The sequence below is a fragment of the Rhinichthys klamathensis genome, unplaced genomic scaffold, assembly GCF_029890125.1.
Source record: "Rhinichthys klamathensis goyatoka isolate OS25496 unplaced genomic scaffold, OSU_Roscu_1.1 h1tg000176l_1, whole genome shotgun sequence".
NCBI lineage: Eukaryota > Metazoa > Chordata > Actinopteri > Cypriniformes > Leuciscidae > Rhinichthys > Rhinichthys klamathensis.
Window position 1 is genome coordinate 10,794,647 of NW_026606705.1, and position 16,170 is coordinate 10,810,816.

Here is a 16,170-nt window from a genome sequence, read left to right on the forward strand (position 1 = left end):
TCATCATATCGTGTGCATCAGAAAGAGAGTGTTGCGTCTCGTGCACCTCCACGTGGAAACTGGAGACAGACGCAGCCCTCTCAGCCGAAGTCTTCTAAGTCGAAGCCGGATCTGAGGACCGTTCTTCAAGCGAAGAAGACTTCGGCTCAGAAAAAAAAAAGGTCCTGATGTTCATGCATCAGGCCTGTGAGGACAGCCCCGACCGAAATAGAGCGGTGTACACCTCATCATACGGTGCCCGTTCCATTTCGGGGTCCTCACGAGCCCGTTCTGCCAACCCTGCCACCCTCGGTGCTTCAGGGCGCAGCGGTCTCCAGCGAGTCGCTGATGCTATGCTGCGGCACAGCATCGGTTTCGCGCCCTCTGAGGGGGGCTTTAGAGCGGCCAGTTCAGGTAGTTCCTGCCATTATGTTTCAGGCTCCGGAATTGGCTGTCTCGATAACACCAGAGACCAGCCTCGAGAGGCTGGTTCCCTTAGTAAATTTTCTGGCAGCGTGGAAGCTTCTGCCGAATATTTCTCATTGGGTCCTGCAGATTGTAGAGAAAGGATACAGAATCCAGTTTGGTTCTCGTCCTCCTCGTTACAACGGGGTGCTGCCCACAGTGGTGCATCCCGAGCAGGCTCTGGTAATGGAGCAAGAGGTAAAGGCCCTGTTAGCAAAGGAAGCTATAGAACAGGTGTACTCACCCGACAGAGAGTCGGGTTTTTACAGCCGTTATTTCATTGTTCCAAAAAAGGATGGGGGGTTGCGTCCCATTTTAGATCTTCGTCTGTTGAATCGTTCAGTACAGAAACTCAAGTTCAAGATGCTGACACTCAAACAGATCGTGACTCAAATCAGATCCGAGGACTGGTTTGTCACGATAGATCTGAAGGACGCCTACTTCCATATCTCCATCCTCCCTCAGCACAGGAAGTTCCTAAGGTTTTCTTTCGGGGGCAAAGAATACCAATATCAGGTTCTTCCTTTCGGTCTAGCTTTATCACCCCGCACGTTCACGAAATGCGTGGATGCAGCTCTAGCCCCTCTCAGGCTTCAGGGCATACGTATTCTGAACTACATCGACGACTGGCTGATTCTGGCGGAATCAGAGCAGTTGGCGGTTCGGCACCGAGGTGTCGTTCTCGCTCATATGCAGATGTTGGGGTTGAGGCTCAATGCCAAGAAGAGTGTTCTTTCTCCAGTACAGAGAACCACTTTCCTTGGTGTGGTATGGGATTCAGTGACGATGCGGGCCACTCTATCGCCCGTTCGTGTAGCTGCTATCCTGACAGCCACCAAAGAGCTAAAGCTAGGCCAGTCACGCACTGTGAAACAGTTCGAGAGACTGTTGGGTCTCTTGGCGGCAGCGTCCAACGTGATACCTTTTGGCCTGCTGTACATGAGACCTTTACAGTGGTGGCTAAGGACCAGAGGGTTCTCCCCGAGGGGAAACCCACTTCGTATGATCAAGGTCACGCGGCGGTGCCTTCGTGCCTTAATTATATGGAGGAAACATTGGTTCTTAACCCAGGGTCCGGTATTGGGAGCTCTTTGCCATCGTGTTACGATCTCGACAGATGCTTCCCTCACCGGCTGGGGAGCGGTAATGGAAGGCCGCTCGGTTCAGGGTCTGTGGAAAAGTCATGGTGCTTAGGTGCTTAGTGCTTAGTTCCAACAGACTGACACTCAGGCACTTGGAATTCTGGCGTTTTGGGTATTCTCGTTCCCAAAGCGTCAAGTGACGCATCGCGAGTTCCCTCGAAAGGGAACGTCTCAGGTTACTACTGTAACCATAGTTCCCTGAGAAAGGGAACGAGACGATGCGTCACCCTGCCATACTTCCTGCATCCCTGTGATCGGCTTGCTTCGACTTTTTTAAGCTAATGCCGCGTTTCACCGGATGTGCTCTTATGCCTTCCTGGTCATGACGTCACCCGCCCGTGACGCTCATTCTTTCCATTGGACTAGTTGACATTGATGCTCAGACGCATTCACGCTGGGGGCGTTCCCAAAGCGTCAAGTGACGCATCGTCTCGTTCCCTTTCTCAGGGAACTATGGTTACAGTAGTAACCTGAGATGTTTGTGTGATAAGTATTAGCGGAGTTTCTGTTCATTTTCCAGACATGTTTCAGAAAGATTTTTACGGAGACCGAGTGAGCTGAAAGCGCACCCTGTTTATTTTATTTATTTTAAAAAAACACAAGGTTTTGATGTTAATGTGAGTGTACACAAAAAAAGAAGACCCTCTATAGTTTATAATCATGTATTGATTTTATTTATATGACCATAAATGACGGAGTATTTTAAGTATGTTGCTGCTATGTGAAAAAAAAACAGCAAAACGCGCAGGCGCGTTCTTGGTCACCAGAGGGCATTAAACCTCACTTTCAACCCAGGAAGTCCCTAAGGGACATTTAAGGAACACCTAGGTTCAGTCATGTGACAATGTGTGCATTTTTGTTGCCATGGTAACAACCAAAATGGTGGCCTGTCTGGTGTGCACATGTTGCAGTGTCAGCAATTTTTAAAAACACTTGTTTTTGTTTTTAAATGTGTGTTTCAACCCATGCAACAATTCTAATGTTTTAATAACATATTCTAGATTACACTTGACCTGATTTTAAAACATGTCTTGTACAAATTGAAATAAAAAAAGTTTTGAAAATGTTGTGGTGACATGTCACATCGGGCTTTTAACCTTAAAACAGTAGGTAGAATTTTGATGTGACGTATGTGTCACATTAAGAAAAATGGTAATGAGCTGCTCAAATAATTTAGCTGATTCAATTATTTTAGTGTTATATATATTCTGCTGCTCAATTCAAAGCATATTTTAACATATGTAAACAAAAAAAATGTCAAATTAATAACATTCCTCCCACTGGCAATATTTGAAAAATGCTGTAAAAGTGGGCAGAGGCCAGCGGAGGGGGGGCGTGCACCTGAGACAGGTCTCTCTGTAGACAGGGGTGTGGTTAGCTTGTGCCTGCTTACATCACAGGGCACCACAACGTCCAATAGGAACATTCAACTGTGGTAGCCACCGTTCAACCTGAAGAGGGCAGCACTCAGATGTTTTTACACCAAATATTGTAGAATTAAAACACTTTATACCCAAATGTCAAAAAAATTACTTGAATCAATGAACAGCAATAATAAAGACCCAGTCTTACAGATCATAAACTAAAAAAAGTTGGTTTAGGGATTACCCTTTAATGAAATGTATTTTGAAAATATTTTGCACAACTGTAACTAAAACAGGTATGCAACATATGGTATAAAACACCATATTTATTTTAATTCAGTTTGCACATTTTCGAGTTGTGAAAAAATATTCCAAAAATGTATTTCTGGTTAAACCGTATACCTGAAAAGGTAGAATTTTGCAATGTTATTCCACTACATGCATGTTCAACATGTTGACCTCCAGTGGGAGGTAGTTATTTATTTTTATTCAGTTTGCACATTTTCGAGTTGTGAAAAAATAATCTAAAAATGTATTTCTGATTAAACCGTATACCTTTTAAGTTATGGTCAGAGTTATGGTCACAGTTATGTGGTTTTGAAATATGTGGCAAAGCAAATAAAATGCTAAAACTATTACTTCTGAAAAAGTTTTTTTTTTTTATCTTCCCAGAAAAGTTATAATTTTGAAAATGTTGTGAAAAGGAAATAAACAGAAAAACTGTTATTTAGCAAGAAAATGTACTTTTTTTTTTTTTTTTTTTTATGAGAACTAAAAGCCCAATGTGACATATGTAACATAAAAAATGTATCATAAATGCCCAATGTGACATGTAACATTACAGATCTTTGACAAGGAGTGGTTGTATTTAAAAAACAAGGGCAGAAACATGTTTTAAGTGGTCCATTTAGTCTGTTTTATATGCCCCATAATTTTCCTATAAGGGAAAATTGGTCCGGGTTCTTAAGGGTTGATGTATGTACTTTTTTTATCTCTTATCTGAACTTTTTCTTAATTCAGAATTTCAGAATTTAATTGACTGTTTTTCAGTTCATGAGTTGAATTGGTCAGGATGTAGAACGGGAACGACGGGAAGATGAATTTATTGAATTCCCATTCAAATGACTAATTAAACATGTCATTAAACGGACTTTGTAGGACCAGTGTTTGGATTGGGTTGTTATCTTGCTTGTTGTGACCTAGATCACTGGTCCTACAAAGTCCGTTTAATGACATGTCCCTTTCTGACCACTTCTCTCATATAGTATGACAACACTGTCCCCATTTTTGTCACAAAAGGTGATCGAGTTCATTGAACTGTATCTTGTGTCCAAAGACTTTAGGTGTGTCTATACTGAAATTGAAAATTGGGAATTAAATTGCTTATAATTGACACCATGAACAATTGGTAATAGTAAATCTGATACTGGGTCAATGTGAAGGACCCGCATGGTTTTTAAACTAAACAACTATTTTGAGTCCCTCAGCACTCCAGAAATCATAGGTTGGTAGTTCTGGTCATAGTTTGGTTAAAGGGCACCTATTATGGAATTTTGAAAATGACCTTTCATGTAGTGTGTAACATAGATCTAAGTGAACAAAAACGTCCTGCAAAGTTTTATATATGAAAGTTCACCGTAAAAAAAGTTGTTGTCTCTCAAAAGTATGAGTCGACTCTTGAGTCAATTTAATGAATCGTTTTTCCAATGTGTCATTTTCCTTTTTGTTGTGACGTCAAGACGAAAAATTATCAAATTGGCCGCGCTCAGACACCAGGGTAAACTTGAAAACATCATGTCGACAACAAGACGCTGTGTTCTGAAGTGCGAATCAAAAGCGACCTTTTTTTCACTGCCCAGGGACAAGCATGTGAAGAATCAGTGGCTAGAGTTTATATTTACAACTATACCACACAAGTATAGGCCAAACCTTGTGCTGTGTTCGCGTCATTTTAATGACGATTGCTTTACAAACATAAATGCTTTCAAGTGTGGATTCGCGAGCCGGTTGATACTGAAGGAAGGTTCAGTACCAATTTTATTTGGATCAGCTGTAAGATCACAACCTGTAAGTACTATTAATAATTGTTGCTTTTATGTGTTTTGTAGCATGCTCAATAAGTATTTGTGTGTGTTGTGTAAGTTACGCTCAACGCACCTTCTAGGTCTCCAATATCAATTTTTTTTTTAAATATGTGAAATGTATGTCGTTGTCATTGGAGTTGTCATAAAGAATAGAGCAATACCTTGTAGTACTGCAGTGCTTTATCAATATGTTTATGCATTGGGCTAACGCAAACAATAAATGATTGGGTCATCTGACCAATCACCACAGATTAGCATCACGCAAAGGAGGGGTTTGGAAAAATGAGTTGTTGAACGAATCATTTGGGAGTCGGTGAGCAAATCCAGTAAAAATAAATGCATATTATAAGACAACAAAGTGTTTTTTTGTCATTGCATGCATGTAAAACTGTTGTTGGGGACTCCCAAAACAATATTAGGAACATTTTAAATGACATAATAGGTGCCCTTTAAATGAACACATTTTCACTAAGTTGACTATGGACAAACTTTTTCCATTTGGTGATGATATAGACAATCAAGCAGTTGAGATTTGTTAGTATATAGTGCTTTACGTATTGTATGTATTTCCCACTAAAATATGTTCAGATTGACTGTGATTGTCAATAAAAAGTTTACAGCTATTGAAATATATTTTTTAAACTACAATAACAGCTTTAAAATGGCAATTAAATCACCCTTACTAATTCAACTCTTCTATCTTATCTACGTTTAATAAAATAAAATAAAATAACTTTAACATTTTCTACCATTAAACTATTTTACCTAACTCTTGCACTTTCTATTTTCTCTAGAAAATGTCAGTCTTGTGTACGCACATGACTTAGGTTGAACCTGGTGTCCTTGACACCTGAAAAATTATACTCAGTTGAGTTACCTCTGAATGCGAGGGTTGACACCTAAGCCGCAATCTAACCCCGCCTAAGAGTCTCACAAAGAGTCGAACTACGTCTCGCCCACTATTGAACACTATCACTTGTTAGTAAGGTCTCTAGTGTTTCGCTAAATAAGTTGTTCCACTTACTAACTTGCTGCGCAGCAATAATAACCAGACAGACTTCAGCAAATGTCCTCTAAATGCTTTGATCACGGCCGGGAGAGTTCTCAGAGCAGTTCTCCAGAGAATCTCACCCAAAAAGAAGAATACATCACTTCCGGAGGATCTCAGACAGATTTCAGAGAGAATCCCACCAGGAAAAGGAATACAACAGTTTTTATAGAATAAGAGCATGGCAAAAATTACATGAAACATTACATCATTTCCCTACAATTTGATTGGTTCAATTTGTAAAAGCAACCGCCCACCTTTTTACCCTCTGTTAGTTGCAGTTGATTACTCAATATATCATGACATAATACAGACAGTATATTTTTTATTTTGTCATGATCAGCATTTGAGAATTTTCCATAACACAAATAGAAAAAGAACAAAACACCTTGGTAATTTTTTTCCAAAGTGTTAGAATGTTAGGAGGCCTAAGGAAGTAAGGTTAGATGTTAGAGTTATGATTAGTTTTATATACAGTTAAAAAAAATCCATCACACTTGTTTAAAGTGTTTATAAGTTAATGGTTAAAAAGTTATCACCAACTGTACTACAAATGTTTTTTTTAGTTGTTTTTTTAGCTTTGTCAATTCAAATACATTGAATTGAAATACTGCGAATTTTGAATCGGAGCCTCCACAAGCTACCATTCAAAATGCTCATGCAGAGACGCATTTTCGAATGCATCCGTCCCCGAGATTGGTTTACAGCGATCGACCTGAAGGACGCGTACTTTCATGTCTCGATTCTTCCTCGACACAAGTCGTTTCTGCGCTTTGCGTTCAAGGGTCGAGCATACCAGGACAAGGTCCTGCCCTTCGGGCTGTCCTGTCTCCCTGTGTCTTCACGAAAGTCACGAGGGGGCCCTTGTTCCCATGTCGAGAGAATAGGGCTTTCGCATCCTCTACTATCTCGACAACTGGCTCATACTAGCACACTCTTGAGATCAGCTATGCGAACACAGGGACCTCGTGCTCAGGCACCTCAGGCAGCTGGGCCTTCAGGTCAACTGGGAAAACAGCAAACTCGCCCCCGTGCAGAGTATCTCATTTCTCGGTATTGAGTTGGATTCGGTCGCACAGACAGCGTGCCTCACTCCTACTGGCAGGAGTGCCCTTGGAACAGGTATCCAGGCATGCTGTAGTATTCACAGATGCCTCTGCCACCGGCTGGGATGCCACGTACAATGGGCATGTAGTGTCAGGGGTGTGGACAGACCCCCAACTCCATTGGCACATCAATTGCCTCGAGTTGCTAGCAGTATGTCTTGCTCTGAGCTGCTTGAAAAGGCCGCTACAGGGCAGGGACGTGCTGGTCTGTACGGACAAAACTGCGACCGTTGCATACATCAACCGACAAGGTGGTCTAAGCTCCCGTCACATGTCGCAACTCGCCCGCCATCTGGAGTCAGTAGCATCTGAGGTCGCTTCGAGCCATGATCTGGAGAGAGTTCAGGGAGGCTCAGGAAGACCTGTTTGCCTCCTCAGAGATCTCCCACTGCCAGCTGTTTAACTCCCTGACTGAGGGAACACTCTGCACGGATGCACTGGCACACAGCTGGCCCCGGGGCCTCCGCAAATATGCGTTTCCCCCAGTGAGCCTACTTCCGCAGACACTGTGCAAAGTCAGGGAGGACGAGGAGCAGGTCCTTCTGGTAGCTCCTTATTGGCCCACCCGGACTTGGTTCCCTGAACTCATGCTCCTCATGACAGTCCCTCCCTGGCCCATTCCTCTGAGGAAGGATGTTCTGACTCAGAGATGGGGCACCCTATGGCACCCGCGTCCGGACCTCTGGAAACTCCATGTCTGGTCCCTGGATGGGACGCGGAGGTTCTAGGTGACTTACCCCCAGAGGCACTTAACACCATCACTTCTGCATGGGCGCCGTCCACAAGACGTGTGTATGCCCTGAAGTGGAACCTGTTCGACGAGTGGTGTTCTTCTCGCCGAGAAGGCCCCTGAAGATGTTCGAATAGGGTCTGTGCTTTCCTTCTTGCAGCAAGGGTTGGAGCGAAGGCTGTCTCCCTCCACCCTCAAAGTACATGCTGCCGCTATTTCAGCTTATCACGACCACATAGATGGCAAAACAGTTGGAAAGCACGACCTGGTCGTCAGGTTCTTTAGGGGGACGAGACGATGAAATCCTCCTCGACCCCCCTCCATACCCTCTTGGGACCTTTCCTTGGTGCTTCGAGCACTTCAGGATGCTCCCTTTGAGCACTTGCAATCAGCAGACTTAAAGCTTCTTTCCATGAAGACTTGGTTGCTGGTCGCACTGTCCTCTGTCAAGAGGATAGGGGACCTGCAGGCATTTTCGGTCGACGAATCGTGTCTAGAGTTCGGGCCTGGTGACAACTGCGTAGTACTGAGACCACGGCCTGGCTATGTGCCCAAAGTTCCTACCACTCCCTTCAGGGACCAGGTAGTGAACTTGCAAGCGCTGCCCCTGGAGGAGGCAGACCCAGCCCTGGCTTTGCTCTGTCCCGTTTGCGTATGTATGTGGACAGAACTCAAAACGTCAGGACCTCAGACCAGCTCTTTGTCTGTTACGGAGGCCAGCAGAAGGGAAAGGCTGTCTCCAAGTAGAGGATGGCCCACTGGATAATGGATGCCATCGCCTTGGCTTACCAAGCACAAGGCGTTTCCTGCTAACTCAGGTTGCATGCACACTCCCCAAGAGGCGTTGCATTTGCATGCACACTCCCCGAGAGGCGTTGCATCCTCCTGGGCGCTGGCACGTGGCTCCTCGCTAACAGATATCTGTAGAGCTGCGGGCTGGGCGACACCTAACATGTTCGCTAGATACTATAGCCTACGTGTAGAGCCGGTCTCCTCCCGAGTTCTCACCCCAGACGGGTAGAAACACCGAGAGGCCCCACTCTGTCAGCTTGCTGCACCCTACTGTGCACCCTTATTGCTCCAGAGTGAAAAACCTGTTGAGTCCTCCAAACACCCTCGGCCCAGACATGGCGGAGCGTCCGGCGCCAGGCCTTTATGCTGAATCCATGAGAACCGGGTCTTGGCTGGGTTCCATATGTGTGACCCTACGGGGATCCCATATGTGTATATTTCTCCACAGCTGCTCCTAACAGAAGCCCGTGTCTTTCCCTTGGGCTAAGTCACCCACTATCTCATATGTAGTACAACCTTCGGGCTAGTCCATATGTATTCCCCACATAACTCTTTGAAGGAAGTGGATTCCGCAGCGTTCCCCTCCCTCAGATCGGGCACGCTTTCCCAGTGTTATCCAATAATCTCACTGTATGGGTTATTACGGAACAACAGTGACAGATACACTCTGAGAAAGCTCTCTCCTATTGTCCTTCCAGGCAAGAAGGTGTAGAGCAGCTGTGGCTCTTTGGTAGGGATTCCTGTCAGTCGGTCACGACGTACGTCATAGTGACCGACCCATAAGGGAACGTCTCGGTTACATATGGTAACCCTCGTTCCCTGAGGGAGGGAACGGAGACGTACGTCCCGTCGCCACATCAGCTGCTGCCCGCCGGGGTGGCCAGCTTTTTCAGGCTTGGCTACTCAGAAAAAAACTGAAGTGCAATCACACCAGCTGCTTGTTATATACCCGCGCTGCGATGCTGCACAGCTGATGCAAATGATTGCACGCCAATGTCTAATGGCTTGTTTAGTTTCCTCTCTAGCGAGATTCCTATCAGTCGGTCATGACGTACGCCTCCGTTCCCTCCCTCAGGGAACGAGGGTTACTATATGTAACCGAGACGTTTCCCGAGACTATTTTTAAGCATTCCGATTGTTTTGATATAGATTATTATTGGGGATGTGTTCAGCCGCTAGTTATTTTTAACCCATAAGAACCCGGACCAATTTCCCCTTATAGGAAAATTATGGGGCATATAAATATCACCGCAGCCATATCACCCTTTTAGCCCAAGACTGGTTGCCCACTGAAGCTAAGCAGGGCTGAGCCTGGTTAGTACCTGGATGGGAGACCTCCTGAGAAAACCAGGTTGCTGCTGCAAGAGGTGTTAGTGAGGCCAGCAGGGGGCGCTCACCCTGTGGTCTGTGTGGGTCCTAACGCCCCAGTATAGTGACGGGGACTCTATACTATAAAAGAGCACCGTCCTTCGGATGAGACGTTAAACCGAGGTCTTGACTCTCTGTGGTCATTAAAAATCCCAGGATGTCTTTCGAAAGAGTAGGGGTGTAACCCCGGCATCCTGGCCAAATTTGCCAAGTGGCCTCTGTCCATCATGGCCTCCTAATCATCCCCATATATATATATACACTGATTGGCTTCATCACTCTGTCTCCTCTCCACCAATAAGCTGGTGTGGTGGGCGTTCTGGCGCACTATGGCTGCCGTCGCATCATCGAAGTGGATGCTGCACATTGGTGGTGGTTGAGGAGATTCCCCCTTCCATGTGAAGCGCATTGAGTGCCTAGAAAAGCGCTATATAAATGTAATGAATTATTATTAATTATTATTATAAAACAGACTAAATGGACCACTTAAAACATCTTTCTGCCGTTGTTTTTTTAAATACAACCACTCCTTGTCAAAGATCTGTAATGTCACATTGGGCGTTTATGGTAAATTTGTTATGTTACATATATGTCACATTGTGCTTTTATTTCTCATTTGTAAAAAAAAATTGTCAGTTTTCTTGCTAAATGAAATTTTTTTTTGTTTATTTTCTTTTCCACAACATTTTCAAAATTATAACTTTTCTGGGAAGATAAATAAAATAAAAAACGTTTTCAGAAGTACCGGTAATAGTTTTTGTATTTTATTTGCTTTGCCACATATTTCAAAACTAGTTTTTAGTTATATTATATTATATAAACTATATTTAGTTTACTAGCATATGTTTATTCAATGACAAGCTTTTAAAGATGGGAACAAGAAATGGGAATTCTTAAAGGACAAGAGATGTGCATATCATGTGATTTTCACCCTAAGTCATTCAGCTAGGACATTTTATATGTGCCGAACGTACATTTAACTAAACTTCATCACACAACATTACACATATCTTGTTAAACCGGTTTTTTGTGTGTGACTAACAATGGAAGTAGCATAATACATGCTGTGCATCATACCAGACTCAGTGTCTAGCAAAATGTTTGTTGTGAGGGCTTTTAACCACCACAAGACTATGCTATATTCATTTTATCTACTCATTATATGTATTTTATTATATGTTTTCATATCCTTGGGAGCATATCATGTGGATGCAAAAGAAAAAAAATTGCCTACTGGTGAGTCACCTTTATTTTATTATTTAGGCTGGATTAATTTATTTAATTTTTAACTGGGTTTTTTTATGATTTTCAGTTTTTCTTAAACATTAATTTTCTCATACTCTAAGTCTAAGTGATTTATTTATGTAATGGAGTTCAAGTCCTAAGATCCATGTCAGGATGCCAGATAATTTAGAAACAGTTTGAAAGCAAGAAACTAGGAGGAATGTAATTTATTTGTTCCAACAGCCAATCATAAAATGTCAGATCCATACATTAATTACTGGATGAGGCTATGTAAGTAAGGTGTAGTGTATGGAGTTACTATTGTGCCATAATTAAACAAACAAATCCACCATTTTGCAAACAAACTCGCATACCTGCCAACTTTTGAGTTTTGCTCGGCGTGAGATTTGTTGACGGGGGGGTGGGGGTGGGGGGGGGTAGAGACGAGTGAGATTTGTTGACGGGGGGGGGGGGGGGTGGTTGAGACGAGTGAGATTTGTTGACGGGGGGGGGGGGTTAGAGACGAGTGAGATTTGTTGACGGGGGGGGGGTGGTTGAGACGAGTGAGATTTGTTGACGGGGGGGGGGGTTAGAGACGAGTGAGATTTGTTGACGGGGGGGGGGGGGGGGTCTCGCTCGCGCAAGGTCTCTCGCTCGCTCTACGCGGTTTGGAGCACAATCTCTGTCTCGCATGCACGCTCGCTCTAGATAACGGGGGATTTTTAACGAATTTGCGGTATAACTAGTCGATCACGAGTGGCTCAACAGGTAGATATATAGATAAACTCATCTTCCAGGCATTTGACCGCCCGGGTTGACACTTCAGCGTGAGAAATCGGGAGTGTGGCGTGTGAGCGTGTGAAACCAATCAAATGCGGGTGTCTCACGGCCAATGCGTGAGAGTTGGCAGCTATGAACTCGATCTGCTTTGCAAAGGAAAACTCGACTCGCAAACCAACTCATCTGCTTTGCAAAGGAAAACTCGACTCGCAAACAAACAGAAAGCAGTGTGCAAGTACAAAGGTCAATTTGAGCGAAAATGCTGTGGAGTAATACATATGCATTGTGTTTTGCAAATATAAATAAATGAGCCTAGATAATATTTCACAAATAAATACAAACCATCCTTCAAATTGCATGTAACCTTTGAACAAATACCAAATAGTGCATACAAATGCATATCTGTCTGTTATGATTGTGAGACATTTGGCTTTTTATGAAATCTCTCGGCTCGATTTTCTCACAAATGCAGTTGAGCAACTTCCTCTTCTAAAACAGTAGATGGGGCTAAGCTAGGGGATTCATTTAGCACTAGTCTCCCGGGAGAAGCACTGATTTGAAACGCGTGCTTGCCTTTGCCTATAGCTGAGGAAAATGACCGGTGAACAGGTGTGTTTCTCTCTTTTTTTTTCTTTTTTTTTTTCTTTTATTATGCAGTAATAACAAAAACAAATTAGGACAATAATAAACTATACACAATACAAAGGGTTTACATAAACATAAATAACATTAAACTAGCTTAAATGATTGACACCATTTCAGAGTCTTACATGCAGTGGAGTTTTTAGAGTTTTTCAAAGAATTTAGATACATATCAAAATCTTTCTTAAAAATGAAAAAAGGAGTTTTCTTTGAAAATTTACACTTGTGAATCTAAAATTTGGCAAGAAAAAGTAGTAAGTTAAGAACAAATTTAAAATGAAAGGGGTCTAATTTCAGAGTCACCAAAAAACAAAAAAAATGTTGGCTTATACAGAAGTTTAAAGATAGATACCTTTTAACAAAATTTGAGAAGTCAACCCAAAAGATTTTGCAATACACACATTCCCAAAACAAATGAATAATTGTCTCATCAAACTGATGACAAAAGGAGCACAAGGGGGAAATACTATTATTAAATTTAGCAAATTTATAATTAACTGGGTAGCAATTGTGAATAATTTTAATAGAGACTTCAACCACTTTATTAGATAAAAATAATTTTTGCTGAAGGAGCCAGAAGTTCTCCCATACTATATCATCAAATGTATGATTCCAAAAGTATTATTCCATTATTCCTTACACAAGCAGGTAAAGAAATATGATCTCTGTTAAGAATTGAGGAAATTTTCTTGTTTGACAAGCTGCTGAGATGACATCGATCAACAAATAGATTAGTGTTGTCAAAAATAGGTGGTCAGCATAAAGGACCTTTAGGGCAAGGTGTAACTAAAGGTTTGACACAATCAGGAATTGCTCCAAAAACCATGGCATATTCTCTTGGGGGGACAAAAGAGAATTCTTGCATAAAGTGTTCATAAGAGAGCAAGACACCCCTTTCATCCAAAAGTTGACTCACTAAAAGTATATTTTTATCAAACCGATTAAAAAAAAAGATTTATTTTTATATTTAATATTTTGGTTGTTCCAAATAAAATAGCTATGTGGAGAAAAATTAATATTATATATTAGGGACCAGCATATTAAAGCCTGTTAATGAAAACTAGATAGAGTTAAAGGTATTTTAGAGATGTCATAGTTGCAGCGCAACAAAAAATGCAAATCTCCAACTGAACTGAAAATATAATTTGGGATAATATTCCAAAAAGATAAAGGGTTGTTCAAAAAAGATTTTATCCACTTAATCTTGAAAGAATTATTAAGAGTGGAAAAGTCCAATAAGTCAAAACCACCCATTGTCCGATCAGCTATCATAACACTTTTTTAAATTAAAAAACGACTGAACCAAAAAATGAGTCGAAGTCCACAGTAACACTTGCACCGAGATCTAAAGATGAATCCATCGTCTTAGATTTGCGTTTTTTTATCTTTTGTCATAGCTCAAAAATTCTTCCAACGGTTCGACCACTCGAATGTGTTAGGCCTAACTAACGAAAATCTAAATAAAAGGATAGGCCTAAGTCACGACAACGAACATCCCAAAAGCAAAATAAGTAACAAAACAGACCCCTAAATGATCAAAAAGTGCTTTCGACTATAAATTATATAGTGTTAAACGAGATGCACTTTAAATTACATATTTAAGGACAATTGTTCACGGACTGATTCACTCACACTGTTAACTTCACGCCGCCATTTTCTCCTCCTTCATGTGTTTCTCTCTTACTTTATCTATAATTAACCTTTTTGAGGTTTTCTTTTGCAAAATGTTTATTACATATCTAGACAGAAATAAGCACTTAGTAGCACTTCACTCTCTCTAGGATAGGGGAATGTATAAGCTGAAAGCTCTGCCATCATATGTTGCTTTTTACATGTTCTCTACATCGGACGCGTGCAAAATTACTAAATTAGTGAATGTCTACACTGAACGGGTCTATTTCTTTCGTTCTCCATAAATTAATGAGAACATTTCATTTAATTGAGAGGAGGGTTTCATTTGTCTGTCCAAAATAATAATTTGGCCACTGCATACGTCACAGGCAAGTTAAGAAATAATTGTATATTGTTTGTTTTGTTCATTCATTATTTTATTACATCAACAGTTAAGCTGACTGAATTCCAACTAAATAAGTAAATTAAGACCCTCCTTTCAATTAAATGATATGTTCTCATTAATTTATGGAGAACGAAAGAAATAGACTCGTTCAGTAGGCTAAATGTAACGTTTTTACAAAAATGTAAAAAGCAGCATATGATGGCAGAGCTTTGTGCTTATACATGATTCCCCTATCCTAGAGAGAGTGAAGTGCTACCACGTGCTTATTTCTGTGGTTGCTAAGGGTGTTGCGCAGTGATAAATAGAACCGTTGGGTGAAGCGGTCATAGCAGTGTTTTATCTTGAATATAGCACAGCTATTGACGAATCAGAATCAAGGATTGGAACTAATCGTTTTATAAATATCTATAAAGACTATTTAGTTGTCTTTCCGGTTTCAGAGATTCCAAGTTATTCCATAGTTAGATAATTACAATTCATGTGTTACGGGTGTGGTGTTGGCAGAAGAAGGTGGTGAGGCAAGGTTTCAATACCAACTACTTCCAATAACTTTCTGAACAGGTACAGACAGGATAACACCACACACACCTTACATAAACGAGAACGGGAAAACTGGGACACAGTACTGAACCAAAAACACTAAGCACGAACTGGGTAACCAACAGTAACGATGCCACGTACAATGGGCATGTAGTGTCAGGGGTGTGGACAGACCCCCAAATTCATTGGCACATCAATTGCCTCGAGTTGCTAGCAGTATGTCTTGCTCTGAGCTGCTTGAAAAGGCCGCTACAGGGCAGGGACGTGCTGGTCTGTACGGACAAAACTGCGACCGTTGCATACATCAACCGACAAGGTGGTCTAAGCTCCCGTCACATGTCGCAACTCGCCCGCCATCTCCTCCTCTGGAGTCAGTAGCATCTGAGGTCGCTTCGAGCCATGATCTGGAGAGAGTTCAGGGAGGCTCAGGAAGACCTGTTTGCCTCCTCAGAGATCTCCCACTGCCAGCTGTTTAAGTACATGCTGCCGCTATTTCAGCTTATCACGACCACATAGATGGCAAAACAGTTGGAAAGCACGACCTGGTCGTCAGGTTCTTTAGGGGGACGAGACGATGAAATACTCCTCGACCCCCCTCCATACCCTCTTGGGACCTTTCCTTGGTGCTTCGAGCACTTCAGGATGCTCCCTTTGAGCACTTGCAATCAGCAGACTTAAAGCTTCTTTCCATGAAGACTTGGTTGCTGGTCGCACTGTCCTCTGTCAAGAGGATAGGGGACCTGCAGGCATTTTCGGTCGACGAATCGTGTCTAGAGTTCGGGCCTGGTGACAACTGCGTAGTACTGAGACCACGGCCTGGCTATGTGCCCAAAGTTCCTACCACTCCCTTCAGGGACCAGGTAGTGAACTTGCAAGCGCTGCCCCTGGA